The following is a 13,350-nucleotide window of genomic DNA, read 5'->3' as shown; positions in this document are numbered from 1 at the left end:
TATTGAAGCGGGGAGTAGGTAATCCAGATATTTTACATCGTCCTTGAAAACTTGTAATAGCTTAAAAGTGAGATGAAGCCAGGAAAAAAAAATGTTTTAAGGCCATTTGAACTCTAGGAAAGCAGAAGGCCATCCAATAAAGGAACTGTAAATTTTTTTAAAACTAGCTTAACTTTTTCTCCCAGAGGTACACACTGTGACCTTGGCCATGAAAATTTAACTGTAGAAAACACATTGTCCTTTCAGATTTGTTACCTTAGTTATTACAGGTCTATTGTGCTCAGCCATTTGTGACATTAAAACCCTTTTGTTAGGGCATCCCGGGTGGCTCAGCGGTTTAGTGCCACCTTCAGCCCAGGGCCTGATTCTGGAGACCCGGGATTGAGTCCCACGTCGGGCTTCCTGCATGGAGCCTGTTTCTCCCTCTGCCTGTGTCTCTGCCTCTCTCTCTCTCTGTGTACCTCTCATGAATACATAAATAAATGAAATCTTTTAAAAAAACAAAACAAAACACCCTTTTATTGAATGGAGGGGGATTATAAAGGCCTAACAAGAGCATCCTATAGCTGCAAACAGTAAGCATATCTTAGTTGATCCCAATAATGTCAGATCATTTTGGGGAAACTACTTCTCACTGCAGGCAAGGGAGGGAATCCCATATGCCAGCTTCCCTCTTGAATTTCCAGAGAGCACAGCTTAGTTCTGTACACAGTTGATTCTGTGGCTACCCCAGAATTAGGGGGAGGGGTTGGCACCCAAGTTTCCCATTTTTAAATGCCACATGCAGCCAGGAAGTTGTTCTTGTAGTCTGGAATTGTGAGGGTCTGACAAACCTATCGTTGACATTAATATATCCTGTTATTTAGTCCTCTGAGTCCCTCTGTGCTCTCTGCAGGTTGTGACATTTCCGTGGGACGAAAGTGCTGATTTTCCCCATGGAGCAGTGTGTAGGTGCTTAGAGAGAGAAAATGAACAGGCGAGCAAGGCTGGGCCTGTCAACCCCGACGGTCCCAAGCAGCCCCACCCCCACCCCTCCCGTGAACCTGCTGTTTCTGGCTGTGCAGCTGCCTGAGGAGGCCCCAGAGCTGGGTGATCACAGAGAGGGGGCCTACTCTCCACTGGTACAAGGAGGGGTAGTCAGCCTAGCCTGCCTGTTAGCGGCGGCTGTGTCCCCTGTGGTTCTGCTAGTGGTGCTGAGGAAAAGTTGTCCTATCCTGGGCTCTTGTGTCCATTTTCCTCATGTCACTTTTGGAAATAGGAAAAGGTTAGTAAGTGAATAAGCATGTGTCAGAGTATACTAGTTAAAATTTAATATTTTCATGGATTGTAAAGTTTGTCTGCATGTGATATCTGTTTGAATTGGTTGTCAGGAAAAGTAATGTCAGTTTTGTCTAGCAATTTTTAATGGTATAGCAATTAAGATATCACCTGTGTTCTCAAAGAGCTGAGGGATTATCCCTTTTCCCTTTTATAGATTTCCTTTTTTAAAAAATGTATTTATGGTGGAAAATACTTCAGCTTTATCCAGCTTTTTTTTTTTTTTAATTTATTTATGATAGTCACAGAGAGAGAGAGAGAGAGAGGCAGAGACACAGGCAGAGGGAGAAGCAGGCTCCATGCAGGGAGCCCAACGTGGGATTCGATCCCGGGTCTCCAGGATCGCGCCCTGGGCCAAAGGCAGGCGCCAAACCGCTGCGCCACCCAGGGATCCCTATCCAGCTTTTATATTTTGTCACCATGAGAAGCCCATGGAATGGCACAAAGTTTTTTGTCTCACCCTATACTAGACTGTGTTCTCTGTTCCTGCAGACCGGGGATTTTGCAGGGTAGAGGAATAAGTTTAAATTCTTAAAATAATGTGTATGGGTTTTCAGTGTTTATTTTAGAGCTTTTCAAAACTGTCAAAATCCCCCTACCCTAGTCTAAATTTCCATCTCCTCCTACCTGACTTGCTGCAGTTACTTCTTAACCAACTGGTCTTCCTGATTCCACTTTTGTCCCCACAAAAGCCAGTCATCATCTCAAAGCACATTTAGTGCATATTCTCCCAGAATCCTCATTCTACTCTCCAAAGGCCTCCCCGTTCTCTCTCCTTGACTTCCAGCGCCTCCCCTTTGGACATCTTCCCTGGGATTTAGGGTCTGAATGTTAGGCTCTGCTAAACCCCCTTGTCACCAGAAACCTCTGCTCATGCTCTCTCCTCTACTTAGACTCTCTTTCATTACTTTTATTCGTGTCTTCATACTTGGGTTTTCGGTTGAGGCGTTACCACCCAGGTGAGCTTTCCTTGACATTCATCTCTGCTCAGGGTTAGATTAGATCTCCCTAAGATGTGCTCTCCTACAAAGTGCCCTGAACTTTTCATCATATAATTTATCCTATCTGAAGTTATAATTCACTTGCTTCCCCCACTGTCAGCTCCTTGCAAGTAAGGATCAGTTCTTTATTATATGCCTGGCCAGTGTCTGACTCAAAATGGATACTCACTGCATTCCTGTCTGCTCCCTGAACCTTGGTATACAGTCTTTGATTATTTTATTAGGCTAGAGCTCTAAGAATGGTATTACTGGGTTATTAGGTATGAAAATTGAGATCTTGAATACATATGGCCAAATTCCTTTTCATAAAACCATGTACCTTTTTCTGTTCCCACCAGTACCATCCCACCACCATCACAGAGTATTAACTTGTTTTCATCTTTGCCAATATGATCATCCAAAAGGAAGGGAGACAACGGGCAGTCTGTCAAATATCTGAGTGATAGAAACAGAAGACTTGGAATAGGCCACTTGATCTGGTTGTTCCAGGCATGCCTACATGAAATTCTGTCCTTGAAAATTGCTGGCTTTAGGACTGTTCCGCCTCCTGGCGTCACTTCAGCCAAGTGGAAGAGGCCACAGAGAGAGTAGCTCCTCTTACTTGGTTAGGCAGTAGTTCCCCTGCAGTGGAGTAGCATTGCCAGAGTGATTCCCTGTAAGAGGTAACTCTGCTTGATGAAGCCATATCCAGCTGTCCAGTATCTATAATTACCATTTGTCATTTAAACACATGACACTTTGTCCCAAGCAGGACATCTTGAAGCCTGGCAGAGGGTCGTAGGCAAAGTGTGATGAAACAGCAATGGCTCCTTCTCTTATTGAACCCTAGTTAAAATATAAAGGGGAAGGGGGCCCTGGAATGGAGCCCTGAGTCAGGTTCCCTGCTCAGTGGAGAGTCTGGGAGTCTGCTTCTCCCTCTATACCCCCCGCCCCCGGCTCATGTTCTCTCTCATGCTCACGCTCTTTCTCAAATAAATAAAACCTTTATTTATTTATTTTTTTTAAATAAAACCTTTAAAAAAAAAAATAAAAGAAGATTTGTTTGCTTACCATATCCTGTAACATACTGAGTTGCTCTACCTTTAGGTTCTTGCTCTATTCCTGGACTCTTTGAAGTTGCCCTTTTTATAGTTCCCAGACAGGAACTGAATTTTCTACATCAGCCATGCAGCTGATTTGGAAACCAGTAGCTGTGGGTTCCATATTCAGCTCAACAATCAGCAATTTCTCTTGTCCCACGTTTTACTTATTCCCTCATGATTTATGTAGACAGCTCCCTTAGCTCATAAATGCTTCTGAGGGCAGGACCGTGTCTTTTTTTTTTTTTTTTTTTTTTTTTTTAAATTCACAGTGTAGCTTCCTAACATCACATTTTCCGTGTAATCGATATGTAAACACTAAAGTGCAATGCAAAGAGGATAACAACTATGAATTATTATGACTGTCTAGTAATGACCAGACGACAGGCTCTAGATTTTTCATACCTTCACTCCCTTTTTCAGCTTCCTGGAACTATTTGAATAATAAACAGGACAAAATCATTTGTCTCCTTAAAAATAGTGGGCCTCATAAAGCAAGGCCCTTTTATGATTTTCTTCTCCCAAATAGTTGGTAAAATTCGGGTATTTCTTGCATTCTCCTTGCCCCATAACAGATGTCACTTTAAAAAAAAAAAAAGATTTTATTATTTATTCATGAGAGACACAGTGAGAAAGGCAGACACATAGGCAGAAGGAGAAGCAGGCTCCCTATGGGGAGCCTGATGCAGGACTTGATCCCAGGACCCCTGGGATCACGCCCTGAGCCAAAGGCAGATGCTCAACCATTGAGCCACCCAGGTGTCCCCAGATGTCACTTTAAATCGTGAAATGTCTTCTTAATGAGTTCCAAAGGATAGATTACAACTGATTTTGAGAATCATTTCAATCAGGGTCCTGGTAGGAAATACATGACACACACTTAAGTCAGCTAATTTGAAGAGACTTCAGTAATGAGACTCTACGGGGTGTAGGCAGAGCTTCTCTGAAAAACCACAGGGGATGGTGCAGTGCCCAGTGCTAGGAACCAGGTTTCCATCTTGAGGGCTGAAGAAGAATGGGGCAGAGGAAGTAGGGGGAGTTACCAGAAGCTGGGGGAGAAAAGGAGTGTGTCAAAGGGCTGAGAGTAATAGTTGAGGGTCCAGAATTATCCACAGAAACCCACAAACTGGAGGAGGAAACCAAGAGCAAGAGATCCTGTGAAGGAGCCTGTTAATAGGGTCCACACAGGACAGAGTAAGGTGTCAGCCAGATCTGGAAAGGCAGAGGTGGATGATACCATCTACCTTTTAAAATTATTCTTTGTATTCATGGTGGCCTTAAAAGAGAAAAATTTGCCCAGTAGCTCTAAATAGGTAGTTTTCTAAAATGCTTTTTTTTTTTTTTTTTTTTTTAATGATAGGCACACAGTGAGAGAGAGGCAGAGACACAGGCAGAGGGAGAAGCAGGCTCCATGCACTGGGAGCCCGACATGGGACTCAATCCCAGGTCCCCAGGATGGCGCCCTGGGCCAAAGGCAGGCGCCAAACTGCTGCGCCACCCAGGGATCCCTCTAAAATGCTTTTCAGAAAAAAATCAGTGGCCAAGAGAAACACCACCCAGCCACATCTAATTACCAAGCCCTTTTGATTCTACCTCCAAAAATTGTCTTAAGGGGATCCCTCAGTGGCTCAGCTGTTAAGCACCTGCCTTCGGCCCAGGGCATGATCTGGAGACCCGGGATCGAGTCCCATGTCAGGCTCCCCGCGTGGAGCCTGCTTCTCCCTCTGCCTGTGTCTCTGCCTCTGTGTGTGTGTGTGTCTCATGAATAAATAAAATCTTTAAAAAAAAAATTGTCTTAAATGTGACTCCTTGGGCAGCCCCGGTGGCGCAGCGGTTTGGCGCCGCCTGCAGCCTGGGGTGTGATCCTAGAGACCTGGGATCGAGTCCCACATCAGGCTCCCTGTGTGGAGCCTGCTTCTCCCTCTGCCTGTGTCTCTGCCTCTCTCTCTCTGTGTCTATGACTAAATAAATCTTAAAAAAAAAAAAAAAAAAAATATATATATATATATATATAACTCCTTCCCTTCATTGCACTGCCTCTCCCCTTGCAGACCATGTCATCAGTGCCCTTAGCTATAGTGTTGCCACCTGTCTTCCCTGTCCCTGCAAAATGGCAGCTGTCAGGCCATGTGAAAAAAATAAGCCTGAGTGTCAGTCTTCAGTGCCTTCTGATTGTCATCCCTAGCCACCACTTTTCATTCCCTAACCTGCACATGATAAACTTATGCCTTCAGCATCCACAGGAGACCTTCTGGATCTCCCCTCAAATGTCAGTTTCTGACTGCCTAGCCTAACACGGGACTAGACTAGGTTCTAGTTTTCTGTTCCCTCTTGCTGTACGTAACAGTAATCCACATTTTCACCTTAGTATTGTCATTACCTGCCTGACTGCCTGCACTCACCTCCACCATGGGACTAGGGAGTGGGAACTTAACACTCTACCCAGTACGTCCATTCTATCTTGTGATTGCAAACTATTCTAATTTGGAGCTAGATTCATGGGAAGTGGAAGTCCATTTGCAACTAGCTTTTTTAGTTCAGAATGTTAACATTCTTGACATTCTGGCCTTGAGTTTTTCAGAGGCCTAGATCCTTATGCACTGTCAGTGATTAGCTCAGTGACTGACATTGGTTTTTGGTGTGGTGTTGTGTTTTTGTTTTTTTCTTTCAGTTATATTTTCTGAGGTGGCTCTTGTGTCACAAGACCACCGTAAATCAGTTGACTCCGGTTCACATCTTGAATCAATAAGGCCTTAAGTGAAATTTAATAAATTATTGTCATTAATAATTTTTGGACTGAGGTGGGGGTGGGGGTGTTGGGAGTTCCTGTCTCCTGTTGTATTTATTATGGTGAAGCAGCAGGAAGTAGGTCTCTGAGGATGGAATGGGTGAATGGGAGCAGGTTTGCCATCCTTAGAAAACAGTAGCTCCTGTGCTCTGGCCTCTCCTTGTTTATTTTGTTTGGTTCTTAGAGGAGAGGGTTGTAGAAATTGACCCAAGATTGAAAGCCTTCTGTTGTCAGTAAAGAGTATGGCAAAGACAGTATCTTTTATAAATATATTGTTAAAGTTAGAGATTATTTTGGTCACTTCCGTTGGGAAGTTCTGATACTGTTAGTAAAGGTTTTACTTTTCAACTTAAGGAAGTTTAACCAGTCATTTAGTTAATGGCAGCTAAGTGTGACCAAGAAAAACCCACCCTCCATTTGGTTGATAGCAAGTCCAGAAGTGTGCCATGTTGCTTCCATTCACAGCTCTGCCTGAGCTGGGCAGAGCTAAAGTTGCAGACAAAGAGTGTAACCTAGTTCACACTTGATCCAGGAAGTTTTCCTGTGTTCCCTAAATTGGACTCAGGTCTTTGTCTTCAGTGTTTGGAACCCAGATATCGTCTGTTAAGTTGGCATTTACCGTTAGCACCCATTAGCACCTCCTCCCCAGCATTTTTCTCCCTGTGTTGCACCTAGCAATTTACTAAACTCCAAGCGTCTTGGAAAGTGTATCCATTGCATCCTCAGCTCACCTAGCTCAGGGCTTGGTACTCTTGTGACATAGTACTTGCCTGATACAGGTCATCATATGATTGCTGAATTTGCAAATGCACAGAATTTTCTCTCTTGTAACTCCTGGTATCTATCTCTGTCCCTCCCCTTTCCCCCAGCTCTCCTGACCCCCTGAAGTTGAAATTCTAACATTCTAACTGCATTTTATGGTTCTGTTTGAGCAGTCAGCTACACCAATGTAATATGTCTTCTATGAGTCATAAAAACACAAAAGACAGTTATTTTGAATGGAAACTCTTGGTACCCCCTTGGTAGAATGAGTTTATTTTGGGGTATTGCCTGTGCATTTAGGTTTCACTGCCTCCAGATTTATCTGGGTGGAGTAATAGCACATAAGTGTGAACTACCTTCCTGTTTTGTTAAAATGTCATGAACAGCTTTTCTCAATGACAACTGAACCTTTACTGGTTGATGAAAGTATCTCATTTGGTTTTTAAGTACTTAACTGTTTCTCAGAGAAGGAGAAATACATAATTTGATTAGTCTTCTTAATTGTTCATCTTCTTACACGTATAAATATTAAAAAGAAAGTCTTCTTACATTTAAAAAAAAATGCACACATAGTCCTGAGCTGTTAATATAATCATTTTGTGTATACACAGTGTGTGTCTAATCATTTTTCTGTCTACATCAACTTAACTACCATTCAGTGGAAGCATAGAAAAGTCCAAGGCCTAGGGGCACCTAGGTGGCTCAGTTGGTTGAATGAATGACTTCTGGTATCAGCTTACGTCATGATCTTGGGATTGAACCGCCTCCTCCTCCTGGTCTCCATGCTCAGTGCAGAGTCTTCTTGTCTCTCTCCTTTCCCCTCTGCTCCTCCCACCCCCTGCTCATGCTTGCTCTCAAAATCTTTTTAAAAAATCAATTAAGGCAACTGCCCTTCTGCCCACGGGTCCTGTCACTTTAATAAAACTACCATTTAAAAAAAAATAAAAGTTCGGGCAGCCCCGGTGGCTCAGCGGTTTAGCGCCACCTTCAGTCTAGGTGTGATCGTGGAGACCCGGGATCGAGTCCCCCGTCAGGCTTCCTGCATGGAGCTTGTTTCTCCCTCTGCCTCTCTCTCTCTCTCTCTCTCTCTCTCTCATGAGTAAATAAATAAAATCTTTAAAAAAATAAAAGTTCAAGATCTTCTGGGCTTTTTTTTCTTAAGATTTTATTTATTTGAGAGAACAAAAGAGAGCACGGGCATGAGCACGAGCAGGGTGAGAGGCAGGAGAAGCAGACTCCCCGCTGAGCAGGGGGCCTGGATGCAGGACTGATCCCAGGACCACCACCTGAGCCAAAGGCAGACGCTTAACCCCTGAGCCGCCCAGGTGCTGCGCCTCCCACTTTTTAAAGACTTATTTATTTACCTGAGCGAAAGACAGAGAACTGGGGAAAGGGCAGAGGGAAAGGGAGAAACAAACTCCCCCTGAACATAGAGCTTGATTTGGGGCTCCATCCCACGACCCCAAGAACATGACCTGAGCTGAAGTCAGACATTTATCAACTGAAACACCCCAGACACCGCTTCTAGGCTGTCTTTTGTTAAAAATTTTGCTGGAGGGCAGCCCGGGTGGCGCCCAGGGCATGATCCCGGGGTCCTGGGATCGAGCTTCCTGCATGGAGCCTGCTTCTCCCTCCGCCTGTGTCTCTGCCTCTCTGTGTCATTCATTCATTCATAAATAAATAAATAAATAAATAAATAAATAAATAAATAAATAAATAATCTTTTTTTAAAGATATTTTTTGCTGGAAGAGTTTTAGCTATAAAGTAATACTCTGCAAGTCAGAAGTCAAACATGCCGACTGAAACGGGCATCTCTGCATTCCAGGAAGTGCTCCCCTACTGGGAGGCATTAGTATGAACAGTGTAGGAGCTACCTCCCGTTGCTCTGATCTACCCAAGTCATCTGCTTTTATCCATTTCATACTGAAATTTCCCTCACCTACCTACACACCCCCACCTTATGTCTTTTTATCTAGGGGAAAGTAAAAGCAGGTAGTCTTGTGAAAAGGATTCCCCCTTTTGAGGTACTTTCTCCACATGGAAGTCTTTGGGCAGTAGTAGTCATGTTGCAGCAAGACTAACTGCCTAATTCTATTACTTGCTTTACTTTGCCTCTTCCTCCTTGGAGAAACAAACTCTTAGGAGAGTCCTCTTTCTAGGTTCTATTTAAGAGGCTGTTGTTTTTCATCAAGGAGTCTGATGGTGTGTAATGTATGCTGCTCCTACCATTGATCTTAGATCCAGCTAGCTCTGGGATATAGTGTACATCACTTAGAACACAGCCCCCATATTTAAGTCAATTCCTCAAAATATGCTAGATACCATTCTAAGTGTGGGGACCACAGATGACAATTGGGCATGGAGCCCGCTTCAGGATGTTTGCAGTTTAATTTAGGAGAGGGCCAAAGCACACCAGTAGTACACAGTACAAAGTGTAGCGGTAGACAAGATGTCATAAGGGATTATGTTATGCTGACCATGATGCTCCATTAAATATTATAAAAGTGAAACAGAAGATTTGACTAAGGTGATTGTAAACTCTGAACTGAATCTTGAGAGCTTATCAAATAGATAAGAGGACATTCCAACTAGAGGGAAAACTTGGAAGTCCATAGTATGTTGGTGAGTTGACTTCTTAACTAACGGGTCCATTTAGAAAACTAGCAGGTAAGAAAGTAGATAAGTGGGTGTTGTAAGAAGGCAGATAAGTAGATAGATGTTGGCTGAATTATAAAAACTGGAACGCCAGACTAAGAACAGTTTGGGTCTGTAGGAAACTACTCAGTACTTTCTAAAGAGAAAACCAGTGACGTTTCAGCTGATTTGGGGCATTAAACAGATTGAGGTCAAACCAGTTCAACCTTAATCAGGCATTTGGTGCCCCTCAGCCCACTGATTCACTGCTGTACCCCTTTCAAACTGATTCCTGTTGATAGCAGCTGCTAAGAGAGTACAGAAATGTAGCTTGAGCAACAAGGAAGAAAATACCTTTTCTGAGATACAACTGGTTCATATTCAGATGGCAGTAGTGATAAGTGATCTTTACCACTGAAGATTTTGAGAGCTTGTGGTTTTTTCCCTCCTCCTCTCGTTCTTTTTCTTTCTTTTCCTTTTAAAATAGTTTTAGGGGCGAGGGGGTGCCTAGCTGACTTGGTAGAACATGCCACTCTTGATCTTGGGGTCTTGAGTTAGAGCCCCACATTGGGTGTGGAGCCTATTTTAAACAGATATATTTTTTCAAAAATAGAATTGTTAGGGACTCCTGGGTAGCTCAGCGGTTGAGCATCCGCCTTCAGCTCAGGGTGTGATCCCAGGTCTGGGGATCGAGTCCCTCATCAGACTCCCTGAGAGGAGCCTGCTTCTCCCTCTATGTCTCTGCCTCTCTGTGTCCCTCATGAATAAATAAAAATCTTTAAAAAAATAGGGATCCCTGGGTGGCGCAGCGGTTTGGCGCCTGCCTTTGGCTCAGGGCGTGATCCTGGAGACCCGGGATCAAATCCCACATCGGGCTCCTGGTGCATGGAGCCTGCTTCTCCCTCTGCCTGTGTCTCTGCCTCTCTCTCTCTCTCTGTGACTATTATAAATAAATAAAAATTAAAAAAAAAATCTTTAAAAAAATAAATAAAATAAAAGTATTTAAAGGCCAAAACCTAACCCCTTTCACCAAACATCACTAGTGGTCAGAAGATAGACTTAACTAACAATGCCCATTGGATTTCTTTACTTTGATAGATGATATCCTCTCAAAATAACATGGGACGCCTGGTGGCTCAGCAGTTGAACATCTGCCTTCAGCTCAGGGCATGATCCCGGGGTCCTGGGATTGAGTCCCACATCAGGCTCCCCACAGGGAGCCTGCCTCTCCCTCTGCCTGTGTCTCTGCCCCTCTCTAGGTCTCTCATGAATAAATAAAATCTTTTTTTTTTTTTTCCTAAAGATTTTATTTATTCATAGAGATAGAGAGAGAGAGGGGCAGAGACACAGGCAGAGGGAGAAGCAGGCTCCATGCAGAGAGCCCGACGTGGGACTCGATCCTGGGTTTCCAGGATCACACACGCCCTGGGCTGCAGCCAGAGCTAAACCGCTGTGCCACCAGGGCTGCCCCCCCCCTTTAAAAAAAAAAAAAAAAAAAAAAAAGGACGCCTGGGTGGCTCAGCAGTTAAGCATCTGCTTTTGGCTCAGGGTATGATCCTGGAGTCCCAGGATCGAGTCCCACATCGGGCTCCCTGCATGAAGCCAGCTTCTCCCTCTGCCTGTGTCTCTGCCTCTGTGTGTGTGTGTGTGTGTGTGTGTGTGTGTGTGTGTGAGATGAATAAATCTTAAAAAAAAAAAATTAAAAAGTCAAGGATTTCAGACTCCTGGATCCCCAAAGAAATGAATCTTCTGGAAAGATCCATTTTAAAGGGAACTAAAAAAGCATTTTCATGGCACAGATGTACTTTTGCTGAGAGAGATCATCACCATAAGGTAAAAAACCCTCTTGTTTTGATATTGTTACATGAATACTTTTTTTTTTAATGAATAGACTGTCTTTAAACCATTTAATGTTATTATTTTAAGTAAGCTGTCCTCCCAGCGTGGGGGCTTGAACTCACCACCCTGAGATCTGAAGTCACATGCTCTACTGACTGAGCCAGCCAAGTGTCCCTCTTTAAAACATTTAATGAAACAGTATAATTTCGATGTTCACACACAAATTCATAAATCTGCTAAAATTGGGAGAGGTTTAAAACCTCATAAATGTATTTCACTTCTTAATGTTCTGGTGTCTAAGGGCCAGCTGCCTGTCAAGTGTCTTGACTGGGCCAGAGGTGCTTGGCAAATCTCGACTGAGCTGTATAGTCCTTCATCCTAGAGACTTGGCCAGGAAGCGTGAACTTTGAGAATTGTTGCTCTGTGTGCGCTTGGGTAAACACTTGAAGGTTTCTGTGGGACCAGGAACCTTTATTATTTATTAAACTGCCTTTAAATTGGGCATCTCATCTTTAAAATGAGAATAGCTTATCTACAGTGTGGGTGTTTTTCATGATTTGGCATGCTGTAGAGAAAGCAGCACAACCAAGATGTTTTTCACGTTGAGCAAAACCTGTAACAGACGGAGGTGGTGATTGTAAAGCACTTATCTAAAGTGTTAGTGGTGAATCAGTGCAGTCTGAGCCCGAATCAGTAATCCACGCTAAGGGAGTCTTAAAGTCGAAGACTAATAGTTTCCAATAAAATATATAACAGTCAGCTGAAGATAACAGATTTTAAGTGGCTGTCAGTGCAGTTACCCTAGCCAGGGCCCTGGTCACATTTTTTTAGGGGTTCAAGTCTTTAAACAGTGTGTGTGTTCTCTCTTTTCTAAGAACTTGGAATTAATATGCTAGGATCACCAGATTCTTAATCTGTCTTCATGTCATGGCAGGATTTCAGTATTTTTCCTGTGGGATTGATTGACCTTGAAGAGCAGCAGAAACTCACTGGCTTATGTTGAATTTCTCTAATGCAGGAATCACATAAAAGTGGCATTAAGGGGGGGTATGTGTAAGAGCCTAAATGTGTCATTGTGCTAATCTTTCGTGTGTGAATGCCCTTACACAAGTTGCTTTACAATTGATAAAATTTTGGATTGGCCTACTCCATAAACTGTACTGCATACTTATTTTTTTTTTCCAACATCCCAGTTGACATTTCTTATTTTATTATTTTTTTAAGATTTTATTTATTTCTTTAGAGAGAGCACGAGTGAGGGGAGGGGCAAAAGGAGAGGGAGAAGCACACTCCCCTCTGAGCATGGAGCCTGATGCAAGACTGGATCCCAGGACCCCAAGATCATGACCTGAGCTAAAGTCAGATGTTTACCCAACTGAGCCACCCAGGCGCCCCATACACACACTTACTTACTTACTTACTTACTTACTTACTTACTTACTTACTTATTTATTTATTTATTTATAATGATTTCTCAGGGTCCTGGGATCAAGCCCCACAATGGGCTCCCTGCTCAGCGGGGAGTCTGCTGCTCCCTCTCCCTCCCTGCCTCACTTGTGTTCTCACTCCCTCAAATAAATAAATAAAATCTTTATTATTTTTTTAAGATTTTATTCATTTATTCATGAGAGACACAGAAAAGCAGAGACATAGAGGGTGAAGTAGGTTCCCCATGGGGAGCCTGATGTGGGACTCGATCCCAAGACCCCGCGATCATGACCTGAGCCAAAGGCAGATGCTCAACCACTGAGCCACCCAGGTGCCCCAATAAATAAAATCTTTTGAAAAATAAAAATCATGGTTTCTGGGGCACCTGAGTGGGTTCAGTGGGTTAAGCAACCAAGTCTTGATTTCGATTCAGGTCATAATCTTGGGGTTGTGAACTCAAGCCCTGCGTCAGGCTCTGCACTGGGTTTAGGACCTGCTTGG

The 13,350-nt window shown here is 43.4% G+C and overlaps 1 protein-coding gene and 1 long non-coding RNA gene across 2 annotated transcripts in view; one reads left to right on the top strand and one right to left on the bottom strand.

Annotated features, from left to right (window-relative positions):
• Positions 1-13,350, top strand: part of GRB2 (growth factor receptor bound protein 2) — a 73,604-nt gene that overhangs the window by 44,726 nt on the left and 15,528 nt on the right. The window lies entirely within an intron of this gene.
• Positions 1-13,350, bottom strand: part of LOC144287014 (uncharacterized) — a 48,079-nt gene that overhangs the window by 25,180 nt on the left and 9,549 nt on the right. The gene's annotated exons all lie outside the window — the stretch shown is intronic.

Source organism: Canis aureus, chromosome 16, assembly GCF_053574225.1.
Source record: "Canis aureus isolate CA01 chromosome 16, VMU_Caureus_v.1.0, whole genome shotgun sequence".
NCBI classification, from domain to species: domain Eukaryota; kingdom Metazoa; phylum Chordata; class Mammalia; order Carnivora; family Canidae; genus Canis; species Canis aureus.
Note: the sequence above shows the minus strand (reverse complement) of the source record. Positions and strands in the feature narration are given on the sequence as shown.